Genomic DNA, 10,838 nt, shown 5'->3' with positions numbered 1-10,838 from the left:
TGCATGCAAAATCTCGAGAAGCATGCACCCTCGAATGTCTTAGTGCGTGTAAAAAGACTTTGCTGGGAAATGAAATTTTAATCCTTCCCGACACTCTGAAATATAACGATTTCCGCGAACAAAGCCCTAAAAGTATACATATCGTGGGATACGGAAGTTATAAATATCGCATTTTTTATTGTTGCTAATTTTTAATCATGCCCAACCAGTCGTGGATGAATCTCTCTGATAATCTATCTAAAGTAATATCCGTAAAGTCATTCAAGCAGAGGATTCAGCAGAATTTTTTTTTTATCTTCTACCTGAATACCAGGAAGTTTCTCCACTAGCGAGTGATCTCTGGGAGAAAAACGGATGTCATTGAAAACAAAATACGGTCTAAGGACAAACATAAAGCTATCACGTACCTTCGTGTAGAACCCCAATGAAATTTCAAAATAGAGATAAATGACGAAGTTGAAAAATGTTAGTAATAGGAGTCATTAGGAAATCAAATAAGCCCATATAATTTTTCCCTCAAACGTCATGCCATAAAAGATCGGACTTGGCGTATCTGCGTAGATTTCTGACGCTTAAGGGGGGGCATGGCAAAAAATGACATGGGTTACAAAAACACATGGTAACTAATTGAAAATTTTATTTTAGGGCAATCTTGATACCTGGACTCTTCTCCCATCTGCTGAATGCAAAATCTGCAATAGAAAAGAATAAAATAAAAAAGGCATTTTCGTATGCATCCAAAAAACTGCTACTGGCTTTAAAACTATCAGAGATAGGAAGCTAAACCTAGTCTCATTTAATAGCTAAAGAGTGTGTCAACAATCTCCTCAAAACAAAATTTGTACTTCAGAGGGATAAAGTTATTATTTTTGCGTTTAAATTTGTAATAAAAATCTGTTACGTAAATAATATAATTTTAAATAAAGAAAGAGAAACATTTTCAAAGATTGGTTCTGAGCAAGTTATAGAACTTTTAAAGACGAATACAATGAAAAAAAAATTGTGAAAATCGGATAAAAACTAACGAAGAAGTAGTGGTTTAAAGGACAATAACTCACTTTTGAGAAAATGGCATTTAAAGTTGACACATCCCACGGCGACTAGTATGCTCCAGCAGAGCAGCTATTGTACACCTTCTTTTTCTTTTTTTTTAATACTGATCTTTCTACGCATTGAACTGGTGAGAGTTTGTGTTGGAGCACCAGTGGTGGAGGGAGGCAGTGGTGTGGTGGCGGTCATATGGCTCGTTGATGGCTGGGGAGGATCAGCTGTTGGTGGTGGAGTTAAACAAGGAAACGACTCCCGATAGTTTCCAGTGCCATGTACCGACGACATCTTATCTCTGTTAGGTTAGAATAAATTTTTTTTTCACCAACTTGGACTTACTTAAAAGCTTTTACCAGATACCATTACCTAAGTGATTGTACCTCATACACCGGTTCAGCACACTCAAGGGGACATTATCAATTTTTACGTATGCCTCCGGCTTACGTTGCACCCCAATTACAATATAGTGTTTGGAGACTTTTAGGGGATACCTACATTCTTATATGGTTGATCTTGTAATCTTTTCTAATACCTTAGAAGTACATTCACATAAAGTAGAGCTAGTGCTACAGAGACAAAGACAAATAATCTCAGAGTAAAATATCTAAATGTGAGTTTTTTAAAACCGAACATGTTTATCTAGGTTGTATGTGTCTAGTCAAGGTCTTAAAGTAGTCCATGGTAAGGTGTCGGCTATTCATAACTTTCCGGTACCTATTAACGTAAAAGGGAGATACAGCACTTTTGCGCTGTAGTGGGTATTACAATCGTATGTAAATATGTAACTCTTCAATCATGACAGGTCCTTTAACAAATCTTACGAAGAAGAGCGTAGATTTATTATGGTCTAAAAAAGCATCAACAGGCGTTCGATATCTTAAAAATAAGCGGAAAATTTAATGCAGCTTACCTAACTTAAAAATCCCTGATTTAAATAAGGAATTTTTTTTTTATTGCAACAGACGCCTCAGACCAAGGGGTAAGAGGGATACTACTTCAGCAATATGATAAACAGTTCTTTCCTATAGCTTTTTATTCACGTAAACTAAAGCCCTCTGAAAGTAAATATACAGTAATAGGCAAGGAAGGGCTAGGTATCTTTAACTCACTAGTACATTTTAAATTCATAATCTAAGGCTATCCTGATAAAGTCCTTACTGAACATGAGTCCTTTACCGAGTTTTTCAAAGGCTTTAATCACAGTCCAAAAGGAACTCGGTGACAAATGATCATTCAGGTCTTTGGAGCCAAGATAAGATATCTACCTGGGAAAGCAAATATCATAGCTAACGCATTATCCCGCAATCCCGCACCATACAGCAAAGAACCATTAATTAGACTAAAAGATATAGAAACATCCGTGCCTATTGTTAAAACCGTATCTAAACAAGAAAATTCCTTAACCCAAGAGATCGCGAGCATTGAATATCTGGGTTGGAACGCAGAACTGTTACAAACTGAACAAAGCAAGAGTCAACAGACATAACCAAAACAATAAACACTTCGAACGGAAACAGAGTCAGCAGCAATAAGCAAACAATAAACACTTCGGACGGAAACACGGTCAGCGGCTAAGCAAAAACAATAAACAAACCTTCGAGCAGAAACCCTAAAGCACAAGTATATTTTCAAAGTATGTGTATCAGAATAATGTAATCAAATGTAATATTATATGTAGGTCCGTGTGAGGAAAACCCGAAGAACACAGCAGATGACTAACGACCAGGTAGTAGTAATAATCTCTTTCATACCAATTGTCTAAACTGGTTGCATTCCGTCATCCAGGGTTCCTTATTATGTCACAGAAAGCCAAATCACTATTTTATCTGGCCTACAATGCTTACAGATATAAAAAGCACATAACTGATTGTAACACGTGTCATGAAAACAAGGGACACACTAAGACACCTGTCAGTTAAGGGCCTATCCTGTGCCAAATCAATCCTTGAAAGAATATACGTAGAATTATTAACAGAATTACGAGTCTGACAGAGGTGGGGATAAACACTTCTTAGTGGTCAATAGTTCCTTGACACGTTATATAGAATTAATAGCACTAAAAACAAACACCGCAATTGAGTGCGTTACGAATATTTATGAGTGCTAAATCAGTAAATATGGAATTCAACACATAATAATCTGTGACTCGGGTGGTGTAAATCAATAATAATCTCATTAACACGTTGTGTGAATTCCTTTCCATTAAGAAAACCAATAATATATTTTTATCACCCAGAGTCAATAGGTTTGGTAGAATAACTGATAATTAAATAGGAAGTGTCAATGTCTTACGAGTTACAACTCGTGATATTGGATCCGAACTGGATTATAGCGGTTCTCGCGGTTTTAAATACCTTTATCATTTATATCTTGTATCTATAGAATTGATGCCGCAAGTAGCCTTATACGGTACGCCGCTAGAACACTTTTCCACATATTCAAGCCAACCATTATTTTATCAAATATATATAAAAAAATATATAAATAAATAAATATAAAAAAATAAAATAAATATGGATACAAGTGGAGTCAATATAATACACTCAGTAAGAAGTCGGAAGGGTTACAAATTATAATAATAAAAAAAAGGAATCACCGATAATATCAATAAGCAAAACGTAACCATTAAATATCCAAATATATATGCGTAAAGATTTGAACTCTAACTTAACGCTTTAGTAATGACAAATAAGCTAAAAGTTCAAATACATATCCAAAACCTACTGACATATTGTCTGTCCGGTGATTTATATTCGTAGTCAATGAAAAAAAAAAAAATAATAATAATAATAAATAATAAATAAATAAAATAAAATAAAAGAGATTTAAAGTCAGGAAGTCTAGAAGTGAAAATGTTATCTATGAAATAATCCTATATGAATCTTATACAGGGCTAATAATATATATAGAATTTGTATGGAAACCTTTTCATTAGTTTGAATAAGGAATATTTAATTTAACATAATTACAATTATGCAGATTTCCAACATGAAACTAATATATTGTTCAATTTTGGTACTGTTTTTTTTTTCAGACATTCTTCTCATGTGGGTCGAGTATTAAAAAACAAAAAAAAAAATTTATCCTAAAGTCGTATTTATTACAGCAAGTAACGTAACTCTTAGCTGGCTGAGAGCAATCTCCTGCCAAGTGACGACGTCATCATTGCCGTATCAGCATTTGTTCCTTTAAACCTCAATAATCTGCTTACACAGGCTTCATCTGTGTGTCGTCTCTGCTTGCGAAGCAGATTGACTGGAGAAAGGAATGCTTAGCCCGAACTTCTCATGGGCAAGGCAGACGTTAGGTACAGGTGTCTATCGGTGTGCGCAATGCAACTTGCAATCATTTTAAAATTAATAAACAAAATAAGGAAATAGAATTTCTATAACATCAAAATGAATTAATTTATTTTTTCTGAACCTCATAGACATTTAGAAGTATCAAGATATGTATATATGAAATATTTACTTGCAACATTAGACTATTACAATTCAAGTAAAACATTCATGGGAAAATGTCACATTTTCTTGAAAAAACCCAAAGTTTATTTAGAAATTAGTTACATAGTGGGTTTTTTTCGTTGCATCTCCTACCTATTAATAAAGTTTTTAAAAAATTAACCTCAGAGGATGCGCGCGGGAAAATTGAATATGAAACTTTTGTTAGGGCACATAGGATCAGATTTTATCACAACTTAATTTCAGTTAGCAGAGAGAAATACAGAATCATGATTAATCTTCTCGTTTGATTCTTATGTTGCCTGGCAATCTTACAAATAGCATTCCGTTTTCCACACTTCTTTGTCTATTGAACTTAATTCTTATCCAGGTAATATCGGAATTTTCTTTGGGATTCGTATTGAATATCTGTTTATTTTTTATAATTATGGATATTTTTACAGTCCTCATAGACCTGGATAGGTTCACTCATTGTTAAATGCATGGATAAAAAAGTTTGCACAGCGGACTACTTTTGAATTCCAAAATATCAGCGAATTCATGTGGGTTAAGTCTGGTCTAAATGGCTCTCTCCCCTCCCGTATTTTTTTGGATGTTGTCTGAATTTACTTTGCCCTTGTGACAAGTATAATTTAACTTGCAGGCTGATTAATGGAACCTGGTTACAGTATCCTGCAGTACGAGAGTTTTCACATCGCAACTTCAAAAATCGTTCGTCGCAGCGGACGACTACAGTCAAGTAACAACCGCCTACAATGTGAAAGGAATTTCATGGACTTCTTCGACCGACACCGTATCTCGTCGTTATCTCGACCGACACACCGTATCTCGTCGTTTATCTCGTTTTAATGCGGAATGCTCCGGCGGCTGTCGGAATCGACTACGAAAGGGACATACTTCCGACAATTACGACCCGAAGGATATTCAACTCTACTTTGCTGGCGAAGGACTCCGTGCTGGGATGATCGGATCATCGCGAACGTAATCGTGTAGCTTAGGATGCAGAGAATAAGTATGAGCGCAATATAGAATGTTGGACCCGCCCAGGCAAATTTTCCCCTTGTTTTAACCCTGTGAAATAGGCCGTTTCATTGGGCTATAGGTGGTTGTCTTCTGGAACTGTGTAATGGACGAAAAGTTGTTCGAACGCTAGTTAAAAGTGAAGTAGTATAACCTCGGTCATGTATCTATATATAAAGTATCATGTATCCATATATAATGATCATAAATAACAGAGTCGAAATATATCTTTGCGTGTACGCAATAGGAATCTCTTATATAAATGATCATAAATAACAGAATCTAAATATATCTTTGCGTGTACGCAATAGGAATCTATTTAAAGTGCACCTATATTAATCATAATTATATGAATCCATATACATATGTTATATAAATCAGGTGCCTATAATCAATCTGTTACCTTTTTTCTTACCAATATCTGCAGTTATTTATGAGTTAGTATATGAATTAATGAATCAGATATATAACAGTTAGCATAAACATTAATAATTTTTATCAATTCATATATGAAATTTTATCAGTTAAAATATGATTTTTATCATGTTAATCTTCATTCTATGCAATTGTCAGAGTACATTAGTATTTTCTGTAGCATATGTATCTTAATGAGATGAAGTGAAAAACTGTATCATTATATATCACGTGATCACTATTATTTACCAATATCATTGTTTTATATTTTTATTACTTGAATCAATTCATGTACACAATGAATTTTTATTACTTATTATATATATAATATATTCACATAGTGTCTGTATCACACTCCTATAAGTCAAATGCAAGTCAGTTTGAGTAATATTCAGTAGTTGGTTTGGTAGCTGACCGAGCTGATGTAAGTGTTTACATAATAAAAATATGGAATGTTAGTCTATATATATAAAAGTCTAAAACTATAGAGGTCAACCAGATTGCTTGCAGGAATGTGATCAGACTAGAGACGCTAAGATAACATGCCGTCACCTGTAGTCATTCAATTGTTTATAAACATTAGTCCAAGCTCCCTGCTTGAGACAACTACCCCGACCTATAATTCAAACGGCCTACGTGATCTGTAGCGTGTCTCATTTGATTGTGTGTTCGTATGAAACTATGTCATTTGTATGTATGTCATATGTTCGAACTACTGTCTGTTCCTTCATAACTTGTAACAGAGATGGTAGACAGGCAGAACAGAGTTAGCTATCGTCATTAGACGACCTGTACCTCTTTACCTAAGCTTTATCATGTAGAGGAATAGGATTAGCCATCATCATTGCAGAAGCGATCAAGCTATCGTTATTAGAAGACTTGTACAATCATATCTGATCTTCAGCATGTAAAACTTCAGAAGAATACATATATTTTTATATTTCGTGTTTTCTACAAGAACCTCCTCACCATGAGTTTAACACATCGTCGTAATAACCAACAAGATAATACCGACTTCGTAAGTGATCTACAAACCCCCAGACACTCCATTGAAGATGGAAGTGCAATACCAACCGACTTAGCGTAAGATTATCGCTAGTCTAACATTACCTCATAGGGCGCCTTATCATACAAGGCACAAGCCCTAATATATATATATATATATATATATATATATATATATATATATATATAGATATATATATATATATATGTATATATTATGTATACAATATAATTTTAAGTATATATGTTATATATATATACATATATATATATATATATATATATATATCTATATATATTATATATATAGATATATATATATATATATATATATATATATATATATATATATATATATATATATATATATATAATCTATCTCCTGCTCCTTTTATATTCCCCTGCCGGACAATCGAATACCATGCCGAACTAGCAGGTACCTACTATGCTGACCTAGTAGGTACAGTGCCAAACAAGCAGGTACCAAGCCGGATTATAGAACACTATGCCGAAATAGCAGGTACCATGACAATCTAGCAGGTATAGTACCAAACTAATAGGTCCCATGCCGAACTAGCAGGTACCATGATGAACTAGCAGGTACCATGCTGAACCAGCAGGTACCATGCCGGTCTACCAGGTACCATACTGAACTAGCAGGTGCTATGTCGAACTAGCAGGTGCTATGTCGAACTAGCAGGTGCTATGTCGAACTAGCAGGTACCTTGCCGGACTATCAAACACCATGCCGGTCTACCAGGTACCATACTGAACTAGCAGGTACTATGTCGAACTAGCAGGTACCATACCGGACTATCAAACACCATGCCAGACTGCAAGTATAACAAACTCTCAGCATTGTGAAATTCCATGGTTATTCTCAGCTTCAGGAGGAAACCATGAGTTTCCCCCACAGAACTTTGTTGTTATTTGCAAAACTTCCCATTTGACAAAAAATTCCTCAACAAACTGACAATTCCTCACTTTTTCTGTTTCAAATTCACGAAGACCAAAGCTTTGTCTGTCCGTCCGTACTTTTTCTGCCCGCCCTCAATCATAACAACTACTGAGGCTAGAGGGCTGAAAATTGGTATGTTGATCAGCCACCCTCCAATCATCAAACCTACCAAATTGCAGCCCTCTAGCCTCGTTATTTTTTCTATTTTATCTAAGATGAATGTTAGCCATAATCGTGCATCTGGCGATGATAGGCCACCAATAGGCCTGTGGTTAAAGATCCACGGGCCGCAGCTCATACAGCATTATACCGAGACCACCGAAAGACAGATCTATTATTGGTGGGCTTGATTATACGCTGGACAGAAAACTCGACTTCGCCGAAGAAACTTCGGCACATTTTTTTTAACTAGTCTTCTGTTTGACTTGAGTTTCATGGAATGATTAATTTGCGTCTCTGATTTCGTCCGGTTCTCTCTCTCTCTCTCTTCTCTCTCTCTCTCTCTCTCTCTCTCTCTCTCTCTCCAGAGAGAGACGGGAATCAAACAGTGAATTCTCTGATTTGCGAAGACATCGGAGAACAAAAGCCTTTGCTAATAATTCAGGGCGGGAATAATAATTGAATTAACAGACGCGTGCGTGAATTATGAATAGCATATACATCTATATCTAACGAGCTCAAGCTACCTGAATAATTCGCACCTGAATAATCAAATTACTGGAATCATTCTCATTAGTATAAGTCCAACCCACAATCCCTTCAAAGTTCACAAGCCAGCCACTGATGAGCGAAGATTGTTATATATATTTTCTTTTAATCTTCTGATCAGAGAACCTTGTGATTTGAAGCTCGGCATCAACTGTATGTATCTGTATAACTGTATTACAGTTGATATATAATACAGTGATACCACAAGTTCGAGGATTACTATAGTACAGTACCCCAGACAGTTTTAGACGTCATGTCTGCTATGTATATAACATATACGTACATATATATATATAATATATATATATATATATATATATATATATATATATATGTGTGTGTGTGTGTGTGTGTGTGTATATATATATCACACACATATATATATATATATATATATATATACACACATATATATATATATATATATATATATATATATATATATATATATATATATATATGAATTTTATCACCTACAAGACTATTCCGTGCATTAATACAGTTAATAAACGGACCTTATGCCAGTTATTAACTAATACAGTTAATAACTGGACCTCACCTTAGTTTAAGTGAGGTCCAGTTATATATATATATATATATATATATATATATATATATATATATATAATATATATATATATATATATATATATATTCTTACGTTTTGTGTTAGCCTTGTGATCCCAAAAACGTAAATGAAAAATGGAAATAGAGGGCTTCTGACTTACCTTAGATAACTAAAAAAAAGATTGATTTGGTTATTTTTACTCTAGAAGGTCGCCATTAAAAACCAGGTAATTAAGTTACATTACATTTATTTACAATAGGCTGTTGAATGGCCTGGAATAAGGAGAGGCAACTTGGCCACACGTGGAACATTCCTATCTCTTACAATGGGGAAGAGCTGGCCAAAATCAGTATTACTTTAATGCTGATTTCCAAAATTAATCATAGGTATTTTGCGTTAAGGAAGCACTTACGAGCGAGGAGAAATGACATGTGACTTAGCAAAAATCTGGAAATTAGTCCCAGATTAGACACAAAATAAAATAAGGACTTCTTGCACTATAAGTCAGCTGGGGAGGAACTCTAGTGTTTAAATGAAATATTCAATGAAGACTTAATCTTGAAACAGGTCACAGGGGTAACGCATGCCCCGATGGTGACAAAGGAATTTCAGTACAGAAGTGATACAAGGGAGATTTGAAATGGAAAAAGCAAGATTCGTCTTGGAGGAATAGAGCTGGTTGGATTTTGCACTTTCAAGACGTACCTTTGATCCTTAGAGGCTTGAACATGTGTCGTGATATATGAAGGGGGCTCCAACCAGCGTGGCAAGACAAAGGCTCACTTCCAGTCAGGGAGAGGACACGTCTGTCCTACAGGAGTTACTAGAGTGGACTGAGAGCAGATGAGGGTGTTTTCAAATGGCCTGGATTTCACACACAGCCTCCGGCATTGTCTGAAAGATGCGAAAACACAACCAGCAAATTTTGGGGGAAAAGAGGTCCTATGCTAGGAATTCCGAAAGCCCACATCGAAGCCTATCTAATCCTGTGACCTGCCTTTATTACCCTAAACTCAAGGCCCATAGTTAACACTTATTCCCCCCCCCCACCCCCCCCCCGCTTATTCCACGCTACCAACGAAATTCTGATCTCTGGCCTGCCTTGTGTTTCCCTCCCAAAGTCAGCTGATTAGAGGAAAAGGAAAATGGCTGCTCTTCGAGCAATTGAATAATCCAAATAAATGCTGGGTAGACGAGGGATCAAAAACGTAATAATATATGTATACATATTTATATCGCATATATATATGTTATATATAAATATATATTGAAATATAAAAACACTGCATTTGTGCTTCACAGTTATCAATGGAAGGATCCACAGTAACCCACTGGTTGAGCAAGACGAAATGTATTTTTATAGAAATATTTACAGAGCTTAAACTTTCGTCCAATATGTATTTACAGTATATATAAACGTAATATAATATTATATATATAGTATATTATAGATAGAGATAGAATATATATATTATATATAAGACGTATGTAGCATATAATATACAATTAATTGATGCTAAAAATAAATTGGTTGACTATCACACTTATCGCCGTAAAGTAAAAAAAAATAAAAAAATAAAACTTAAAACTCCTTTGTCGTGTTAATGCAAAGCGTTTCAAATTACCAACTGACCAACAACAAAAAACCTCTCTGGTT

At 35.0% G+C, this 10,838-nt stretch overlaps 1 long non-coding RNA gene across 1 annotated transcript; it reads right to left on the bottom strand.

The window, feature by feature from the left end:
• Positions 1–620: 620 nt before the first annotated feature.
• On the bottom strand, positions 621–10,200 carry LOC135209199 (uncharacterized). The gene is made up of 3 exons (XR_010313317.1): positions 9,887–10,200; positions 1,059–1,342; positions 621–692 (listed from the first exon to the last, which is right to left on the bottom strand). It is a non-coding gene; the product is annotated as an uncharacterized LOC135209199 (long non-coding RNA).
• Positions 10,201–10,838: the final 638 nt, after the last annotated feature.

Source organism: Macrobrachium nipponense, chromosome 37 (genome assembly GCF_015104395.2).
Source record: "Macrobrachium nipponense isolate FS-2020 chromosome 37, ASM1510439v2, whole genome shotgun sequence".
In the NCBI taxonomy this organism is placed as follows: Eukaryota; Metazoa; Arthropoda; class Malacostraca; order Decapoda; family Palaemonidae; genus Macrobrachium; species Macrobrachium nipponense.
Note: the sequence above shows the minus strand (reverse complement) of the source record. Positions and strands in the feature narration are given on the sequence as shown.